The 22,144-nt window shown below is 39.7% G+C and overlaps 1 protein-coding gene across 1 annotated transcript in view; it reads left to right on the forward strand.

The window, feature by feature from the left end:
• The window catches only part of rxfp2a (relaxin family peptide receptor 2a), an 86,558-nt gene that overhangs the window by 13,028 nt on the left and 51,386 nt on the right, over positions 1 to 22,144 (forward strand). The window lies entirely within an intron of this gene.

Genomic DNA, 22,144 nt, shown 5'->3' on the forward strand with positions numbered 1-22,144 from the left:
GGGTTGTAAATTTTCAATCATTTTCTATTTTCAGAAGTCAGGAGAATAACGTTACATTAGGTAGGCTAAATTAATGTGATGTGATTTAACAACATCTATGGAATAGCTCTTTTCAGCCCACTGCATTATTTTCCTCTTGATTATTTTGATGTTTTCTTTGTATTCTGCTGTAAGTAAATGGGGAAAAAAGGCAATATTCATTTGTGGTCTGCTCTCCAGATTTAATTTACGATATAAACCATGAATAAGCTCTCATTTTTCTCCCCAAATCCTCATGTCTCTTTCCAGATTTGTCGTGAGGACTGGAATTGAGAAGCACTTAGTTAGAATACTGTAAAACACAGAAATGTATAGTTGTCAATACTTGCACCGAAGAAGCTGCATCACATTTCACCTTGCTGTGCATAATTAATGCTGAAATAAAGAAAGTAAAAGTGACCTCTTCTTGAATAGGACTGTGACTGTACAAAACATTTATAAGCATGCTGTAGTGCAGGAAACAGGATGCCCAGGGACACAATATTCCATGCATCTTTGGAGAGTGGTCACATTTAATGTGAGACAGATCAAAACAATCAAGCAAATCCCAAACAAACAAAATCCCAAGATGCATAATTTGTTAAAACGGTACTCTTTTGACAAATTATGCATCTTGGTATTTTGTTTTTGTGGTTTCCCTTTGGCTTTAAATATGAAGCTTGTGTAATGATAAGCAAATGTTTCATCAGTTAAAGCTGAAGTGTCATTTCTGTGCCAGCACCACCAAATGGTTTAAACCATTGTTTTATATATTCGTGGTTCGTTCCAGGCCTCGATTCTGATTGGTCAGCAGCTGTGTTTTATTCATGATTCAGCACTGCTATGGCCGCTTCACCCAATGGTACTGTGTATCACTGAGCAACACAAACAATCAATAATATAGCATTAAAACTGTTCCGTGTATTATGTATTTCGGCAAAATTAACTGTTTATTATTTATTTAATGAAGTATGAATGACCCTGGCGTTACGTATTTTTTGTCAAATGAAAAATTAATGTAGATTGGTTGGAAGCTATAACCTATGTTTATGCTTTGAAGTGTTGCTAAATAAATGTGTGCTCCATAGAGATTTACATTTTGAGAGCTACTGACATATTGTTCAGTTTATTCCTTACATTTTATGTAGTTGGTCTTAAAAAGGTCTTTTAAAAAAGTCTTCAATTTACCATCATAACACCTGCAGAAACCATGTAAACAGGACTCGTCATTTATTCCAGGTATAATGATAGAGTGTTTCTAATTCTGTTCTTTCAACACATTCACCTTAATTACTTCCTTATTCATTATTCTTGGATAGACGTCAGCAAAACGGCAGTTTAACACCTGTTTGTTAGATCATGCTTCTCTATCTGATGATTTAGGTTTTCCAGTATTAAACTAAAGGACTTTTACAGTCTAAACGTAAAAGACACTTTTAAGAGGAGACTTTCTATTCACTTTTGCTTTTATTTATGTATTTATTTGTTTATTTATCTTCTACCTTGCATAGAAGGACATTCAGAATTAATGTTGTGTTTTGTCCAGCCTTTTTACCACCCTTTTTACCTTTTACATCACAAGCTGTTGGAGGACAGCATAGAGTTTCTTCCCAGAACCTGCTCAGGCATGTTAAGGCCTAAACTTTCCACTTGGGATGAATGTGACATCTTAGCTCAGAGATCATAATTTGGCTGGTCATGGTGAATTTCTTAACATAAAGAATAGTCCTCTTGTCTTTTTCAGTGCTAGCTTATTGACAGCAGAAAGACTGGGCAATGAAAAACAGCAACACTAGAACAAGAAAGAATATAGTGAACTTTCAAAGCCCCACGGAAATTATGGAGAACAACAAGAAATAGATAACATCTCGTTAAATGCTTAAAGACCCTAAAGGCGCATTTTATTATTTCTCTTTATTTTTTCTTCTGTTTAGAAATGGGAAAAAATTTATTATAGTTAAAACATGATGTATTTCCCTCTTGGACTACTAACAAGCTCTGGAGTGGAGACTTCAGCTCCCTTCCAAAATCCTCTGAGCTAAGTCTTCTGTCTACTCAGGCAGCGCTCAAATGCAGCATCTGGAGCAAAATGACTGATTACATTTTATTTTAAACTTTGTCATTTGTATTAATTTATCAAACTTTTTTAATTAGATGTGATTATTTTGAATGAACAATAAAATAAATATAGAACTAACACTGAAGCATTAATATATATCAGAAAAAATATCTTGAATGTCTTAAACCATTAAAGCTTAATGCTGCTGAAAATAAGCGTCAAATGTTATATATATTTCTACACTATAAAAAATATATATATCTGTAATGTGTGGCACAATGTGAATTATCAATATGTAAGAATTTTCTGTATTTGATTTTTTTTTTTTTACCTGTGTTCTAAAATTTGCACTTTTTTTTTTTTTTTTACAGTGCAACTTTTGAACTTTTCAATGATCTATCTGTCATTCATTAACACCACCAATCTCAAAAGTATTCTTGCGAGGAGGTCTGTGGGCCATCTGTGTGTTTGTGTGTGTGTGTGTGTGTGTGTGTATACCTGTTTTTCTATTCAGGTGGGGACTTAAACCTGAATAGACAGACATACCTAAATTGAGGTCTCCATGGGTAAACAAGCTAATAAATCACACAGAATGAAGTTTTTTGAAAATCTAAAAATGCAGAAAGTTTCCTGTAAGGGGTAGGTTTAGGTGTAGGGCAATAGAATATACGGTCTGTACAGTAGAAAAAGCATTACGCCTATGGAGAGTCCCCACAAGGACAGCAAACCTGACATGTGCGTGTGTGTGAGTGTGTGAAATATGGTGCTAAATTGTCTAGGGATAGTCAGTGTGTTCCACTGAAGAAGGAAAACGTCTTGTCCCTCCCTTTAAGACAGAAGATTTTGCTCCGATACCTTGGCAGCATTTACTGTAATAGGATTCAGTTGGCTACACTGTGACTCTTTAGAAGTACCATTATTTACCCTGGCAAATCTCCATTTACTTGACTGAGGTGCCTATTCTTTCTCTTCTTTTGAAACTAGAACATCCTTGTACATTGTTGTTATCAATGCTAGATGATTTGTACATCCTTCCGCCGTGTCTTGATATCTGTAAGAGTAAGAGATTTAAATGTGTGTTTTATTGCATTTCTGTTCTGGAAATGGATTCTTTTGTGTACTGCTGATATGGTGGATCAGTGGAGCCGGGAAAGAAGCTCAAAGAAACTAGGATGTGTTTTTGGCATCATGCAGGATTTGAGCTTATATAAAGTCACAACAAGAGTGCTGCACTCAGTTTCAGTTGTATGAAAGATGACAACATTTATAACAAGGAAAAACTCTCAGAACTGCGCTCTTGCTGAGAGACTTGCTGATTCGGTTTAAACGGCTCTTCAGGGTTTTGCCTGTTTTCAAAGTTTATGGTTTAAGGTTTAATTTTCCAAGCAGAGTAAAAAAGTACTCTCATGAATAGAAAGCCTTAGGATCTAGCTGTTTTAACTTCTCTTAAATGAATCAGTCGTAGCCTATCATTTAAATATCATTTTTTTTTCTCCATGTGCTTTTATTTGAGTCCAATGCCTTTTAAATTTGCTAAACGACCATATACATGTCTGATTAAACTTGCTGGAAGCGGAACACATAAACAAAGTTTTGTCATCCTTTAGGGTGTTTTTTTTTTTTTTTTGGACTAATATGTTTAAAATTAATTCTTGCTTTAGAAATTTTTTCAAAGAATTGGTAATGCTCTAGTTAAACCGTGACCAATGAAGCGATGTTATCGTTACTGTAGTGCTCTGTGCTTACTGTTTTATGTGAACTTGGCTTAACTTTCTTCATAGAAAACTACCATTTACAAAAATTACTAAAACACACTATTATACAGGATTTAAATGCAAGATATATCAAATGGCTCTGTGCTATCTGTCGTAATTTTGTCTCTACAAGATATTGGATTTACTCCCAAAAGAGGGAACAAATTTAAAATGTCTCTACTTGTACTTCAGTGGGTCCATTATCAGACACAGATCAATACCCAAACTGAATCATCTTAAATCGGCAGATTCTCTGCTGACTTTGTATATTTTAAAAGAACATCTCGAAAAGGCAGACAACAATGAGTCATTCAGAGCTGCAGCAGTTATTCGAAACCTCATTAGATCTAGAGTGGCTTACAATCCTTATACTTCAGGGATGCTAACCATCTCATATTGATTTTTTGGCTTTGGATGTGGGCATCCTCCTCTGTTGGGAGGCTTGACATCAAAGCAGTTGCTTGGCTTTACTTCACTTGCCTCCTTGGTGATGTCTCTTGGCCGGCATGATGTCACTTCACAGGTGATATGAGTAAATCATAATCACCCTATTAGAAATGCACAGATGCTCCTGCTTAGCTGCTCTGTTATCTCAGAAATAGCATGTACAAGCTTAAATGAAGGTCTAAAATTTATTTCCTCAGGTATGGCCTTCATGGTAAGTGGGGCGCTTATGTCCAGTCCTTCAACAACAAAAGAAAAGAAAAAGGTGCTTTCTTGCTCCAGTGTCATTGCAGAAAGCCGAAGAGCACCCTGGCTCTTTTGTGGTTTTATGGTTGAGATGCCAGTTTAGTTCTTGCCTTGTCCTAAAGTCCCTGCCGAGTTTTCTCAGACATTTTGAGCTGTCGTTAATAAGCCAAGGCTTGAATGATGAGAAAAATCAATATCAGTTATATGCAAGAAATAACAAGTTGGCTGAGATTAAGGATGTAATGGCTTTTGCCTTCTGTGCTCAAACACAGCACAAGTTAAAGAGCAGGATGGACCTGATTGATGATGCTAAACCACACAGGTTCTGTGAAGCAGGCCCTAATGCATAGGCTAATGCATTTCATTATGACATAATAAATGCTGTTAAATGAGGTGCTATATAAAGGTTCAGGATTGACGAAGGTGAAAATCACGTCATGAGTCTTTAATGGAAACTTTTATCGAGTTGGACAGCTAAGAGCTATCAATGCAGTGCACTGTGTTTACTAGAATTGACTCAGCCAATGACATTGAATTGATAAAAAAAAAAAATTCAAGTTCAATGCCAGCTCAATCCTGGCTGATCGTGTCTGAAAAAATAATGGGGGGTTGGGGGTGCTGAGCACAGAAAACAATTCCAGACTTCTAAATAGTACCAAATTTGGGTTCTTTTTGCTTGTAACGATAGCAGAACTCTTTTTTAATAAGTTTCAATAGTGTCATAAAGAAATATATATACATATATATACAGTGAGGAAAATAAGTATTTGAACACCCTGCTATTTTGCAAGTTCTCCCACTTAGAAATCATGGAGGGGTCTGAAATTGTCATCGTAGGTGCATGTCCACTGTGAGAGACATAATCTAAAAAAAAAAATCCAGAAATCACAACGTATGATTTTTTAACTATTTATTTGTATGATACAGCTGCAAATAAGTATTTGAACACCTGAGAAAATCAATGTTAATATTTGGTACAGTAGCCTTTGTTTGCAATTACAGAGGTCAAACGTTTCCTGTAGTTTTTCACCAGGTTTGCACACACTGCAGGAGGGATTTTGGCCCACTCCTCCACACAGATCTTCTCTAGATCAGTCAGGTTTCTGGCCTGTCGCTGAGAAACACAGAGTTTGAGCTCCCTCCAAAGATTCTCTATTGGGTTTAGGTCTGGAGACTGGCTAGGCCACGCCAGAACCTTGATATGCTTCTTACAGAGCCACTCCTTGGTTATCCTGGCTGTGTGCTTCGGGTCATTGTCATGTTGGAAGACCCAGCCTCGACCCATCTTCAATGCTCTAACTGAGGGAAGGAGGTTGTTCCCCAAAATCTCGCAATACATGGCCCCGGTCATCCTCTCCTTAATACAGTGCAGTCGCCCTGTCCCATGTGCAGAAAAACACCCCCAAAGCATGATGCTACCACCCCCATGCTTCACAGTAGGGATGGGATCATTCTTCTTCCTCCAAACACGTTTAGTGGAATTATGACCAAAATGTTCTATTTTGGTCTCATCTGACCACATGACTTTCTCCCATGACTCCTCTGGATCATCCAAATGGTCATTGGCAAACTTAAGTCGGGCCTGGACATGTGCTGGTTTAAGCAGGGGAACCTTCCGTGCCATGCATGATTTCAAACCATGACGTCTTAGTGTATTACCAACAGTAACCTTGGAAACGGTGGTCCCAGCTCTTTTCAGGTCATTGACCAGCTCCTCCCGTGTAGTTCTGGGCTGATTTCTCACCTTTCTTAGGATCATTGAGACCCCACGAGGTGAGATCTTGCATGGAGCCCCAGTCCGAGGGAGATTGACAGTCATGTTTAACTTCTTCCATTTTCTAATGATTGCTCCAACAGTGGACCTTTTTCACCAAGCTGCTTGGCAATTTACCGTAGCCCTTTCCAGCCTTGTGGAGGTGTACAATTTTGTCTCTAGTGTCTTTGGACAGCTCTTTGGTCTTGGCCATGTTAGTAGTTGGATTCTTACTGATTGTATGGGGTGGACAGGTGTCTTTATGCAGCTAACGACCTCAAACAGGTGCATCTAATTTAGGATAATAAATGGAGTGGAGGTGGACATTTTAAAGGCAGACTAACAGGTCTTTGAGGGTCAGAATTCTAGCTGATAGACAGGTGTTCAAATACTTATTTGCAGCTGTATCATACAAATAAATAGTTAAAAATCATACATTGTGATTTCTGGATTTTTTTTTAGATTATGTCTCTCACAGTGGACATGCACCTCGATGACAATTTCAGACCCCTCCATGATTTCTAAGTGGGAGAACTTGCAAAATAGCAGGGTGTTCAAATACTTATTTTCCTCACTGTATGTACACTGAACAAAATTATAAACGCAACACTTTTGTTTTTGCCCCCATTTTTCATGAGCTGAAATCAAAGATCTAAGACTTTTTCTATGTACACAAAAGGCCTATTTCTCTCAAATATTATTCACAAATCTGTCTAAATCTGTGTTAGTGAGCACTTCTCCTTTGCCGAGATACTCCATCCACCTCACAGGTGTGGCATATCAAGATGCTGATTAGACAGCATGATTATTGCACAGGTGTGCCTTAGGCTGGCCACAATAAAAGGCCACTCTAAAATGTGCAGTTTTACTGTATTGGGGGGGTTCGGGGTGGTCCGAAAACCAGTCAGTATCTGGTGTGACCACCATTTGCCTCACGCAGTGCAACACATCTCCTTCGCATAGAGTTGATCAGGTTGTTGATTGTGGCCTGTGGAATGTTGGTCCACTCCTCTTCAATGGCTGTGCGAAGTTGCTGGATATTGGCAGGAACTGGAACACGCTGTTGTATACGCCGATCCAGAGCATCCCAAACATGCTCAATGGGTGACATGTCCGGTGAGTATGCTGGCCATGCAAGAACTGGGATGTTTTCAGCTTCCAGGAATTGTGTACAGATCCTTGCAACATGGGGCCGTGCATTATCATGCTGCAACATGAGGTGATGGTCGTGGATGAATGGCACAACAATGTTGCCTCAGGATCTCGTCACGGTATCTCTGTGCATTCAAAATGCCATCAATAAAACGCACCTGTATTCATCCATAACATACGCCTGCCCATACCATAACCCCACCGCCACCATGGGCCACTCGATCCACAACGTTGGCATCAGCAAACCACTCACCCACACAACGCCATACACACTGTCTGCCATCTGCCCTGTACAGTGAAAACCGGGATTCATCCGTGAAGAGAACACCTCTCCAAAGTGCCAGACGCCTTCGAATGTAAGCATGTGCCCACTCAAACCGGTTACGACGACGAATTGCAGTTAGGTCGAGACCCCGATGAGGACGACGAGCATGCAGATGAGCTTCCCTGAGACGGTTTCTGACAGTTTGTGCAGAAATTCTTTGGTTATGCAAACCGATTGTTGCAGCAGCTGTCCAGGTGGCTGGTCTCAGAAAATCTTGGAGGTGAAGATGCTGGATGTGGAGGTCCTGGGCTGGTGTGGTTACACGTGGTCTGCGGTTGTGAGGCCAGTTGGATGTACTCTGAAACGCCTTTGGAGACAGCTTATGGTAGAGAAATGAACATTCAATTCACGGCCAACAGCTCTGGTGGACCTTCCTGCAGTCAGCATGCCAATTGCATGCTCCCTCAAAACTTGCAACATCTGTGGCATTGTGCTGTGTGATAAAACTGCACATTTTAGTGTGGCCTTTTATTGTGGCCAGCCTAAGGCACACCTGTGCAATAATCATGCTGTCTAATCAGCATCTTGATATGCCACAGCTGTGAGGTGGATGGAGTATCTCGGCAAAGAAGAAGTGCTCACTAACACAGATTTAGACAGATTTGTGAACAATATTTGAGAGAAATAGGCCTCATGTGTACATAGAAAAAGTCTTAGATCTTTGAGATCAGCTCATGAAAAATGGGGCAAAAACAAGTGTTGCGTTTATAATTTTGTTCAGTGTATACACACGTGTGTTATTTATTTATATTGTTTTTACCCCTGTATCTGCCTTTTCTTGTAATATGGTGTATCGCCTCTATTAGCATTAGTTTTTTATATTTAAAAAAACACAGCAAGCTGTGTAAATTAGGTATTTACATTTTTTTTTTTTGACATGGGAAATTGTAGCAGAAATTACAATTAAGTTGAACAAATAATAAATGATAACAAACACTGATCATGAATAAATACATTAATAAGAAATAAAACACAAAACACATGCAGTGAAGACCAAGTTCCAGTGAACGTCTTCACAATCCTCTCTATGATGCCTATGGTGACGTCCATCATTATGTGCGTATTTTGAATGGCAGTTTCTTTCTGCAGATGATGTTGTGGTGTGACAACATCTTGGTAGAAATCTGAGTTTAGAGTTACAAAATGTTTCTTCCATTTGTTTGAGAAAAGCAATTATGTTTCTGAAGGCCAAAAATAGTGTAAGCACTTCACAATAGGTGCTTTCCCACTGTCGGGCCAGTGTGTTACGGATGGAACAGAGGAAGCGTGCGGATCCATCTGCAGAGCTTTATTCATTAGCATGGTCAGAAACAAGCATGGGTCGATACACAGCAAACAGACATAGATGAGGCAAGACAAAGAGTATTCCTAGGACAAGCGTGGGTCTTCGATTGGCGAACGACATCCAGAGGGCTTGACAAGAGGGGTAATCCAATAACACAAGCGATAGTCCAGGCGAGGTGCAAACACAGTCAGAACGGCAAGACAAAAGGTTTAATCCAAGATGCACAGGCAAGAATCAGGTAACAGGCAATACACGACAAGACTAGACTAGACTATGAACTGAGACTGGAAAAACTAGACTGGCTCCGTAATGTAGCTATCGCTAGGAGAGTGATATGCGCAAACAATACTCAGCTGTGAGAAGGAGGAAGTCCATGGCTTTTGTAGAGTGTGTGATTGGCTGCAGCCGTGTGTGTAATCAGAGTCAAATGGATTGTGGGAACTGAAGTCCAGGGTAAGTGTAACAGTCTGTGTAGTGTGAGAGTCAATATGATGGAAGGGCGACCTCTGGTGACAATCGGACAGAAAGCCATGGATCAGATTCGTGACACAGAGCTTTGTTAAAAGGAATTTTTTTTTTTTTTTTTGTAATTTAAAACCAATATGTATCTTTTAGATATTTTAAGAATGAAATCGTGAGAATGTGTTGATAGTCTGTGTATTTGGAAGGTTAAGCTCCAGAAAATCAATAATGACATGGTTTTGACAGTTACAGATTTGAAAAAAAAGAGGGAAATAAGAACCCTAAATTCTACAGGCTTTTGATATGACTACATGCTCTTTTCTAAAGACAAGTCAAACCTTTTGACAAAATTTCCTTTATTTATTTTAGCATGCCTGCCATTAGCTTTCATTTTCAAGCTGGATTCTGCAGTAGCTGAATTTGTGATTCTGGCTACTACAAACCTTCTGACGTCACATTTAGATTGCATCCTTTCTTGTTTAATTGATTTATATATTACCAGAAGACTGAATGGCCTCAGACAGAGTAAGAGAGATGGGGATTCAGACTGACTGTGCTTCTTCTACACAACCTTGAGCAGATGCAGGATTCAGTGCACGAGTGCTTGAGAGAGCAGTGACGTAAACAAAGGCTCAGGGGAGCGAGGTCTTGTTCAAGTAACTAAAAGAAGGACAGACAAATAGGAACTTTTATTTTATTTATTTATTTATTTTTTGCCTTGTAAGAAAACTACTTTGCAACTCAGTTTGAATGATTGAATTCTTGACTTTGCTATAGAGGACACTGTCTCATTGTCTCAGTTGAAATATTAAAGGATATTGTCAACCTCTAAATGTTTTGTTTTCTTGATGAATACTGCATATGTACGCAGTTTCTTGCAGTGCACATTTTAAAAACGGGTCGTACTAGTGTTGTCATCTTGAGGCTTTCTGAGCTATTGAACTACAGATCTTTTTATCCTGTGAAAGAACATTTTGAAACCTTGAAAGACGAAGCAATGAGTCAAAAAGTAGATTTTATTTTACTTTTACTGATACCTTGCAGAGACAAAGAGTTATGGTAAGACAAAATATCGTATTAAAAATTTTTTTTTTGTTTGTTTGTTTTGGGACTCTCCGTCTCAGCCGTTTGATTTTTTTTCCCTCAATTAAAATTCTGTCATCATTTGGAATTACTGTCATGTAATTCCAAACCTGTTTGACTTTCTTTCTTTTGCAGAACACACAGACACACACAAATATATTTTGATAAATCTTTTTTGGTCCCCACAGTGAAAGTCATTGGGGTTTAATTGCCATTCTGTGGATAATAACAGTCAATTATTTAATATATCTTCTAATGTGTTCCACTGGTTTGGAATGACATGAGGGTTAGTAAATGATGAATTTTCCGTGTAAGCGCGAGGTTAAAACAAAAAATGGATTTTCTTCGGTCTGTGTGTTATGCTTAAAGAGCACATAGTAAACCAAAAGGTTGACCTGCGAAGGAAACAAAAAATGTCTTTCTTATGGGCATTCTGTATTTCACTTTAAAGATTCCACATTTCGATTATTCTGAGAGGAAGAAACTGGTAAATGTCCCCCGAACAGCTTCCTCATTTAATTGTCTGAGTAGCGACAGGTGATGGACTTCTGAGACAACAATCTTCTGCTGTTCTCTGAGGCAGGCTGCCAGATAATGAGTGCTTCAGGATACAGCTTGGATGAGCAAAGCCTTTTAATTTCTGTTGGAAGTAGAGAGAACCACTTCTCGATTTGTACTTTACGGTGTTCAGTGATTCTCCACAGGATATTGTCACCAACAATTCTGCCAGATCAGCAATATAGGCACGATTGAGAACGACACTGTCACAGTGATTCGTTAAAGCAGAGCATGAATCTGGCTCATTGAACAATGCCAATGAAAAGATGGAAAGAGGGTGATTGCTCTCTTGTGTACACAATGAGAGACATTTTCATCCACAGAACAATGCTGCATCTCTCACTCCATCTCATCCATCCTTTCTCTCCATTTTTATTGAATCCTGATGAGATTCCTGTACCAGCTGCTAGATCATGAATAACATTTATTTGTGAACGTGCATGATGATAATCCATTACAGTTGCTGTGGTCCAGTCCTCTGTGAATGTTAATTTGGTTTCTTTCAGTCTATATGCTAATAAGAGTAACAGAGTAGCTGAAGTGACTTCAAATTCTTTTGTTTTCATTCTTTTTTCATTCTTTCTTCATTCTTCATTCTTTCTTTACCTCTTCTTTTCAGGATTAAAAGAAGAGGTAAAGATCACTGTAAATGTTTGCAGAAAGTTTAGGCTTAAGAACTACCAGAATAAAAAGTATGTTTCATGATTCTGAATGGTAAGAATTTAATCATCTTCTCCACTTAATCAGGATATTTTTGTGGACATACAGTAGTTTAAGGAAACATAAGCAAACTCGCATAATTGGTTACGCTATAGAAGTTCAAATTTATTTGACTTGGGAAGCAATAACTTTAAAAAACAATGTCTGGGCATGCTCCTAATGAGACGACGGATGGTGTCCTGGGGTATTTCTTGCCAGATTTGGACCAGGGCATCACTGAGCTCCTGGACAATCTGATGTGCAACCTGGCGGCATCGGATGGTCCGAAACATAATGTCCCAGAGGTGTTCTATTGGATTTAGGTCAGGTGAGCGTGGGGGCCATTCAATGGTATCAAATCCTTCAACCACCAGGAACTGCCTGCATACTCTCACCACATGAGACCAGGCATTGTCGTGCACCAGGAGGAACCCAGGACCTATTGGTATACCTAATGGCAGTCAGGGTGCCATTGTCTAGCTTGTAAAGCTCTGTGCATCCCTCCATGGATATGCCTCCCCAGACCATCACTGACTCACCATCAAACCGGTCATGCTGAATGATGTTACAGGCAGCATAACGTTCTCCACGGCTTCTCCAGACCTTTTCACATCTGTCACATGTGCTCAGGGTGAACCTGCTCTCATCTGTGAAAAGCACAGGGCGCCAGTGGCGGACATGCCGGTTCTGGTGTTCAATGGAAAATGCCAATCGAGCTCCACGGTGCCGGGCAGTGAGCACAGGGCTCACTATAGAGGAGGTCGAACCCTCAGGCCACCCTCACGAAGTCTGTTTCTGATTGAATCAGAGACATTCATATGAAGGTATTTTTAGTGCAAAACAACTGAGCGTCCGTGACAGCGGAATTTGTAGTTGTAGAGAATAGCCACACATGTGTATCAGTAAATTTGAATTCACAGACAAAAGTTGCAAACTTGTAGATTTTTTTCTCTCTCCCACAAACACAACACAACAGTTACACCTTCTCGGATCCTTCATTGCAGATACACAAATACTATTCTACAAATCACAAATCAAGAAACTCGTACGCTCACATGTTTTGCTACTATTGCTGCAGTGAATATGGTGCAAAACACATTCACACACCTGCATCAAAATTGTGAAGTCGCAGACTTATTTTGTACATCCGCAAATCAGTATGTGAATACTTGCAATGAGATTTACACACTTGTATGTTTTCTTACATATCTATTTTTTTTTCTTGGATGCTTTTTCTAGCACAAACACAAGTGTATAACGACAACGGCTTGAATCTGCTGCTACGAGTCTTAAACGCTGTTTTTCACTTGCAAATGACAAGTTTCGCGCACTCTCGCTTTTGCAGCACATATCTGTGTGACATATGGAGCAAAAGTGATTTGTGTATCTGTAGAGGCAACAGTGGCCACTCTTCAGAGATCAGAGAATTTCGGCCAATCAGAAGAGCTATACTGTATCCGGTTTTTGTTATTCTTTATAGTTCTTCGGTTTTTTAGGTTCAAGTTTGTGGATATTATCGTCTGCAACGTCGAGGGTGTATTTTTGGAGCCATGGTTACGGTGATTACATCAGCTGGTAAGGTTATAACGTCAGTTATAATTAATCAGGGAAGCATAATAATTCTACACTGCCTTTTTATCGCAGGGTATGTCAGACGTTACATAACAGCGAGCTAATGTGAAAATAGTAAAGAAAAATGAGTTAAGACACACCGCTGTTATGTACATCTTTTGTATTTTATTTTCAGGTTTTAGTCTATTGGTAATGTCACCTGCAACGGAGGTGTATTGGAGTCTTTTCTTGTGAATGCATTGTAGAGGTGGTAACAACAGGAGAGTAAAAGCTGCCATCAGCTACTACATTAGCTGAATTAGCCACTGGCTGCTGCTCTCCACTAACCCACAGAACGGATTGTATAGGAAAGGACTCGCAATAGGAAGTTTGGCTAACAAATATATTGAATGTTGTTTATTTTATTATAACCTGTTATTGTATGGTAGTTTCTTTTTTTTTGACCATAAACTACAATAACACTAAAAACAGTGAAACAGTTTAACATTGAGCAGTACTTTCATTTGCTGCTTTTTTTTATTATTATTTTCTAGTTTGTGGTCTGGATCATGTCATCTGCATTCCAGTTGGAGGCTTTTTTGTGATTGCCATCATAACAGGGATAACATCAGCTGGTAAGTTAGCCGAAGTAAACTAGTTAAAGGTGTTTTTTGTTTTTTTTTAAATCGTTATCCATTCCCTGGGAATCAACCCCATTATTTCTGCAATATAGCACAAAGCTCACAATGTCAAATGCAGAAACGTAAATTCATGCGTTTATGACCTCAAGTTTAGATTATTGTAATGCTTTATTGGGTGGTTGTTCTGCACGCTTAATAAACAAACTCCAGATGGTCCAAAATGCAGCAGCTAGAGTTATTACTAGAACCAGGAAGTATGACCACATTAGCCCGGTTCTGTCAACACTGCACTGGCTCCCTATTAAACATTGTATACATTTCAAAATCTTGTTAATTACTTATAAAGCCCTGAATGGCTTAGCTCCTCAGTACTTGAGCGAGCTCTTGTTGTATTATAGTCCTCCACGTCCGCTGCGTTCTCAAAACTCTGGCCATTTGATAATACTTAGAATATCAAAATCAACTGCGGGCGGCAGATCCTTTTCCTATTTAGCGCACAAACTCTGGAATAATCAACCTAACACTGTTCGGGAAGCAGACACAATCTGTCAGTTTAAATCTAGATTAAAAACCCATCTCTTGAACCTGGCTTACACATAACACACTATCGCATTTCTATAATTCAAATACATTAAAGGATTGTTAGGCTGCATTAATTAGGTCAACTGGAACCGGGAACACTTCCCATAACACCCGATGTACTTGTTACATCATAAGAAGAATGGCTTCATCTATGCTAATATTATTATTATTTTTTTTCTTATTCTGAGGTCACTGTAGCCACCAGATCCAGTCCGTATCCAGATCAGATGGTGGATCAGCACCTAGAGATGACCTCTACAGCCCTGAATGTCAGCGGAGACTGGGACACCTAGATGAGCCCCAGAGACAGATCCCCAGTGAAGACCTCATCTCCTAGACGGCAATCGGGACAGGACCACGGGAACCAGATGAGTAATCTGCACAATCTGACTCTGCTGCAGCATGGAGCAACCTGCTGGTTCGTCTGGCCAGAGGAGAATGACACACTATCTCGACACACTATTTCCCTGTTTAATACTGTAAAGCTGCTTTGACACAATCTGCATTTTAAAAAGCGACTTGACTTGACTTTGATCTACTGTTTGATCTACAGGAATGCATTATAAGGAATGGATTATAAATTTAATGATTTGTGATGGATTATCAACTAATTATACACATTCCTTGTAGGTGCGTTCAGAGAGTACAGTGTTTTTATCAACCTCAAAGCGCATACAGCAGTATGGCAGCAAGTTCTGTAAACATTTGCTTGAAATATTTTTTTTTTCTTGTGCTTGCAGGTTCATTCCGAGAATCAACCCTGGTGGCACAAAATGCCATTCAGAGTCACAGATCAGATGGAATTCTGGAAAGAAGGTGCAAAGAAAAAGCATCAGCCTGAATCCCCTCATGTTGTTTCTCACCAGAGAGCTTGTCAACTTTGCCAAAATTACTGAAATTTAACAAATGTTTGCTGTATTTTATTTCTGTGAAGTCTGTTTTGCCATGCTGCAGATACAAAGTCCCCAGGGGACTGTGGTGATGCCCTTTTTCAGCTAGCACAGCACATGCTAGAGATGAAGATTTGTAATTTGTATTTGTAAAAATAACATGTTCAACAATTAAAAAGAATATTATAAAGACAAATGCTAATGAATTATTGTGATTTTTATGGGGTTGGGGTTGTAAAATAATATGGTATACAGTGTTGTACTGCAATTAGATTGTTTTATACGGGTAAAAAATGAAAATAAACTGAACAGTACTAATATTGACAGTACAGTAATAATACTTTAAATGAGAATACAGTAATAATACATCCAGCTACTGTAAAATTTACAGCATTCTCTTTACAGTGTAGATTAGGTGCCTATCCGTTGGCACCCGAACGAGAAGGGGGGGAAATAAAATAATAAAAACGTTTACGAGCTGCGAGCATCTTCTGGAGAGGACAGCAGCAAATACCGACAAAAGTACATTTTCTTTCTATTTTTGAATTCACTCACTGTTATACTGTACGTTTGTTTATCATTTAAAATATATTAACAAATATATTTAATTGTCTTGTATATGACACTCATAATAATCTATTTAATTAACGGGTTTATATTTTATGAAGCCTCTTTGTGAGTTGAAGCAGGGATGGGTAAACTTGGTACTGGATGGCCACTGTCCTGTAGTGTTTAGCTTTAACCCTAATCAAACACACCTCTACCAGCTAACTTAATTAGGACTACTAGAAGGCTACAGGTAGGTGAGTTTTATCAGGGTTGGAGCTAAACTCATTTAATAAAACTATTAACACATATACTGTACAGTATAACGGTGAGTGATTTCAGAAAAAGAAAGAAAAAAAACATACCTTTATTGGTTGCCGCTGTCCGCTCCGGAGTCTGGAAGATGCTCACAGCTCGTGAAAGTTTTTTTTTTTTTTTTTTCTCCCTGCTGATAGGCGCCCAAACTAGCTCATCTGATTGACCAAACTTCTCTGATCTCTGAAGAGTGGCCGCCGTTGCCTCTACAGATGCACAAATCACTTTTGCTCCATATGTCACACAGATATGTGCTGCAAAAGCGAGAGTGCACGAAACTTGTCATTTGCAAGTGAAAAACGCGTTTAAGACGCGTAGCAGCAGATTCAAGCCGTTGTCGTTATGCACTTGTGTTTGTGCTAGAAAAAGCATCCAAGAAAAAAAAAATAGATATGTAAGAAACATTCTACAAGTGTGCAAATCTCATTGCAAGTATTCACGTACTGATTTGCGGATGTACAAAATTCGTCCGCGACTTCACATTTTTGATGCAGGTGTGTGAATGTGTTTTGCACCATATTCACTGCAGCAATAATAGCAAAACATGTAGTTTCCTGATTTGTGATTCGTAGAATAGGATTTGTGTATCTGTAATGAAGGATCGGAGAAGGTGTAACAGTTGTGTTGTGTTTGTGGGAGAGAGAAAAAAAATCTACAAGTTTGCAACTTTTTCTGTGACTTCAAATTTACTGATACACATGTGTGGCTATTCTCTACAACTAAACATTCTGCTGTCACGGACGCTCAGTTGTTTCGCAACAAAAATACCTTCATACATTCACACCAGTGGCCTGCTGGAGGTCTTTTTGTAGGGCTCTGGCAGTGCTCATAATAAAAAATCCTGTTCCTCCTTGCACAAAGGAGCAGATACCGGTCACCTCAGAGGCATGTGCTCCAGTTGTATTGTAAACAATGACATCATCTATATTGCTTATCAGTTTGAGCCTGATTGAGACCCAGAGAATATTAGTGAAGAGGATTGCGCAGAATCTGTGCAAGCACGGCTCTTAATGGTATGTTTTTTGTTTGTTGTCATCTCATACTTTTAGATACGCTGTTATTTGTAAATGCTACTGCTTCTGTTAGCTTTTAATATACAGTTTTATCCTGATTAAAGCTTTGATACAGTACGGCAACCGCACGCGTGTCCATGTATATGTCCATGTCCATGCTTCTCATAGCTATGTTAAAATAAGTATGCTTGAGAGAGAGAGAGAGAGAGAGATGCAGAGCAGGGCAACATGAGGAACAGGATTGAGAACCACTGCTTTAGAACATTGATTTTGAAACTTGTGAATCCATTAGAATCATTAGGAGACAGATTCATATATGAATAGATTTTTACATGCACCCTTAGTTTTCTCTTCCTCTTCTCTAAAGCAGCACAACATGGCCTCGCCACCTTCATTGCGTGTTCCCAGGGGTGGGGTTTATCTGGGTTTGTGACATCACAAACCCGGGAAGTAACTTGTTGTAGTCCCTACGAGCCGTTTTTGTAGGCATTAAACTGTCATAATTTTAAAAGACGATATCTCCGTTTGCATTGAACTTTCAGTGTCATAACTTTGCAGATATTGTTTATGCTCAAACAGCAACATTACACACTAACTAACGTTAAAGGTGCTGTATGTAGGATTTTGACTCTACTAAAGCATAAAAATACCATAATATGTTTGCAGATATTTAAGAAACATGCTAAGTTAACATACTTGTTTATCTGAAAAACAATGCTACAGTCAGTTATTCTCCTTTGAAAATGTGCATTCCGGCCTGGAATGTCTTTGTTTGTTATGGTTTGTGAAACCCGCCCACTGCCAGTTTACCCAATTGTATTTCGGCACCCCGGGTTGCCAGTTGGCGGAAAATACAGTGTATTTAATTTCATTCATCGTCATGTGCACTCGTTCCTGTTGGTGTCGTTAATCTGGCAACCTGCGTATGCGTCAAGTCTGAGGAGGAGGGGCCAGGTGAAAAAAAACGTCTCCAATATTTTGAATTTGAACTGCAATACCTAGTTCAACCGCTAGGTGTCAATCCTACATACAGCACCTTTAAAAACGTGAAATTGCAATCAACCACCCCTTTAACTATGACTTTTGCCTCAATAAACTCCTATTTATTAATAGTTAGTATGGTACTTCTTATGTTTAGGTATGAGGTAGATTTAAGGGATCTAAATATGGTCATGCAGAATAAGGCATAAATAAGTGCTTTGTCATAAACAGTCAATATGTTAGTAATATGCATGCTAGTAAGCAACTAGTTAATAGTGAGAATTGGTCCTTAAAATAAAGTGTTACCAAAAATATTTCTGCAGGAGCTACAGATTTGGCATATACCAGTAGTCAAAGAAAAACTGGTCCTCACTGCCTGAAGCTCAACAGGCACACTGCTGTTTCTCTTTCATGTAGTATGCATAATTCTGCACACACTTATGAAAATAAAATTTATCACTGAGCTATATAAAGGTATTTGCTGATAAGGAGTGACTTGATCTCTAAAGGGGTAAGAAAAATTACTGTATTATCATAATGCAAAAAAGAAAAAGAACATAACTTTTGGGAAACTCATTAATTTTTTCAATGAGTAATTTTGTCTTGTTTTCCAGTAAATGTATTATTATTATTATTATTATTAATGGTGCTGTTTGTGGTTGTAAAATATATTTTGTTAAATTTACTGTAAAAAATGTGGTTACCAAAAAATGGTTACCGAAAATGTACAGTAAAAAATACAACAATGATGTTACAAGTTTTACATATTATGATGTCACAAATATTTTACAGTATATTTCATTGTATATATAGGGGGAGACCGTGTCAGGCTTGTGTTTGTTGTGTCTTGTGTTTTGTTCCCCACATGCCCATATTTAGTCCTTCCTGTTTCCTGTCTTCGTTTTGTTTGATTATCAGTTGATTTGATTCCAGGTATGTCTAGTCATCCCCTCGTTATGTTCAGTATTTATAATGTGTTCTGCCCTGTATTTCCGGTCTGGTATTGTATTGTCTTCACCCCGCTCTACATGTGTGTTCCTGGCTATATTGTCAAATAAAGACTGTGAATGTGAATACATGCTACATGCGGGGGCATACAGTGGAACGAAATGTCGTGCCTCACAGGACCACGGTGCTACATAAATACAGGCATACAACAATGGAGTAAGACAATATAAACCTATACACAACTATCCTACTGATAGATTTTGACTATAAATATACTATCTATAAAAAGTACCTATACAAACTAAAAAATACAAACTATACGAATGCTTCAGATAAATACTGTACATGTGCAAGGAGAAACATTGAGTTCAAGCAGCTGGCTGGGGAACAGTGCAGGATGATTTGTAGTGCATGAGCATGTAAACATACATATATTACTGAGTTCTTTTTGTGGGATTTGTGTACACACAGCAGTGTGTGTGAAAAATGACTAGTGCGCATAGAGGAGGAGAGTGTGCTACTACAGGTGGTTTGTACAGGCCCACTCACCTGTGTGTAGCACACTTCGAATTGCACGTTACATGTTACAGGAGGTAGGGGGTTTGTATGGGGGTTCAGAGATGGGCGGGGTGATTTGAGTTCAGGGCTCTCACAGCCTGGGGGAAAAAGCTGTTGAGCAGTCTGGCAGAGCGGGCTCTGATGCTCCGGTACCGTCTTCCTGATGGTAGGAGCTGGAAGAGACTGTGGGAGGGATGTGGTGAGTCCTTCACGATGCTATTGGCTTTGCTGGAGCATCGTGTGAGGAAAATGTCCAGGATGGAGGGGAGAGGGGCACCGATGATCCTTGCAGCTGTGTTCACTGTCCGCTGGAGGGTCTTGCGGTCTGCTGCAGTACAGTTCCCATACCAGACAGTGATGCAGCTGGTCAGCACACTCTCAACGGTGCCCCTGTAGAAAGTGGTGAGGATGGGTGGAGGGAAACTTTCTCTTTTCAGCTGTCGGAGAAAGTGTAGGCGCTGTTGTGCCTTCTTGGAGAGTGACATGGTGTTGGTGGACCAGGTGAGATCCTCTGTGATGTGCACCCCCAGGAATTTAGTGCTGCTGACTCTCTCCACAGTCGAGCTGTCGATGGTCAGTGGGGGGTGATCAACGGAGTTTCTCCTGAAGTCCATCACAACCTCCTTTGTCTTACTCACATTGAGGGACAGGTTGTTAGTGCCACACCATTCAGCCAGCTGTGCCACTTCCTCTCTGTAGTGCGTTTCATCGTTGTTGCTGATGAGACCTACCACTGTTGTGTCATCAGCAAACTTGATGATGTGGTTGGAGCTGGACTTGGCAGTGCAGTCGTGGGTCAGCAGCGGGCTGAGCACACAGCCTTGTGGGGCACCTGTGTTCAGTGTGGTAGTGCTCGAGGTGTTGTGGCCGACACGTACTGACTGAGGTCTTCCGGTTAGAAAGTCCAGGATCCAATTGCAGAGGGAATTGTTAAGGCCCAGCAGGTTGAGTTTATTTATGAGCTGTTGTGGGATTATTGTGTTAAGTGCTGAGCTGAAGTCAATGAACAGCATTCTAACGTAGGAGTCTTTATTTTCTAGGTGGGTAAGAGCCAGGTGGAGAGTGGAGGAAATTGCATCGTCCGTAGAGCGGTTCGGACGGTATGCAAACTGGAGCGGGTCGAGTGTGTTGGGGAGGCTGGTTTTGATGTTGTGCATGACTAACCTCTCAAAGCACTTCATTATGATTGGAGTCAGTGCTATGGGACGGTAGTCATTTAGACATGTCTCAGCGTCTCAGCACTCCTTCGTCTCCTCGTTCATGCACTATAGCAGCCGAACCGTGACAGACCAGGTATGGTCATTACATGGGGAGAGTTGTAGTAACACCAATTCCACCAATTACAGATAAGCTAGGAGTCCTATGATCATGTCATTATTTACCCTCCCAGATTCCATATGAATGTTTGTCAAGGTACAACCAGTGGGGTAGACTGTAATAGGCTCCTTCCATTTTCATGTTTTGCCAAACTTTTCTAATTTAACAAGCTGGTTGTATTCCGACGACGACAGAGAATATTGTTACCCAGTGGCGCCTGCAGGTGTATGAGGGCTCGACTGACCCGGGAAACACCTGTGAATATTTCAGCAGTTATTACCTATTTGTGTCCCGTATTTCTGTCAAATGAATAGAGTGATGAAATGAAATGTGTTGATTGCGCCATTACATTTAAATGTGCTCATTTCGCATCATAATTCTTTTTATGCATTTTACATCATTGTGCATCATAACCAATCACACACGATTCTGTTGAGTTTATGAATGCAATGGCCAATCAGAAGCATTCAGGTGAGCCATCGCTGAAATGCCATTATAAACAAAGTGTGTAGATGCAGGTGTACGTACGATGTAAGTAAGAGTTCCCTTTCTGTTGTTCACTTCGACACTGTGTTGATTGTACGACACTAGGGGTCACTCTTGGGAGCCCAAACACCTCTGATATATTTGAGAAAAGGCCAATGAAATTGGGTGTGCAAAATTTGCATAGCTGGCCATGCCCCGGACATCTGGGTATAAATAGGCCAGCACAGCGTCTGCTCACTTGTTCTGTTTTTCGGAGCCGAATGCAGCATCTCTCTGTGAAAAGTTACACTCATTCACCTCTTGATTCCTTCGTCGTTGGATCTACGGCAGGTGCAGCGGTCTCTCCCTACTCATACACAGCTAAGTGTTGTGAGAGTACACCTGGGTGCTTCAACGGCAATTTTTCTGAGCAAATTTCCTCCTAATAGAGCAAATTCTCTAAAAGAGCTTCACGGGTGGATTTGTGTGTTTACATCAT

This window comes from Onychostoma macrolepis, chromosome 10 (genome assembly GCF_012432095.1).
Source record: "Onychostoma macrolepis isolate SWU-2019 chromosome 10, ASM1243209v1, whole genome shotgun sequence".
Lineage (NCBI taxonomy): Eukaryota > Metazoa > Chordata > Actinopteri > Cypriniformes > Cyprinidae > Onychostoma > Onychostoma macrolepis.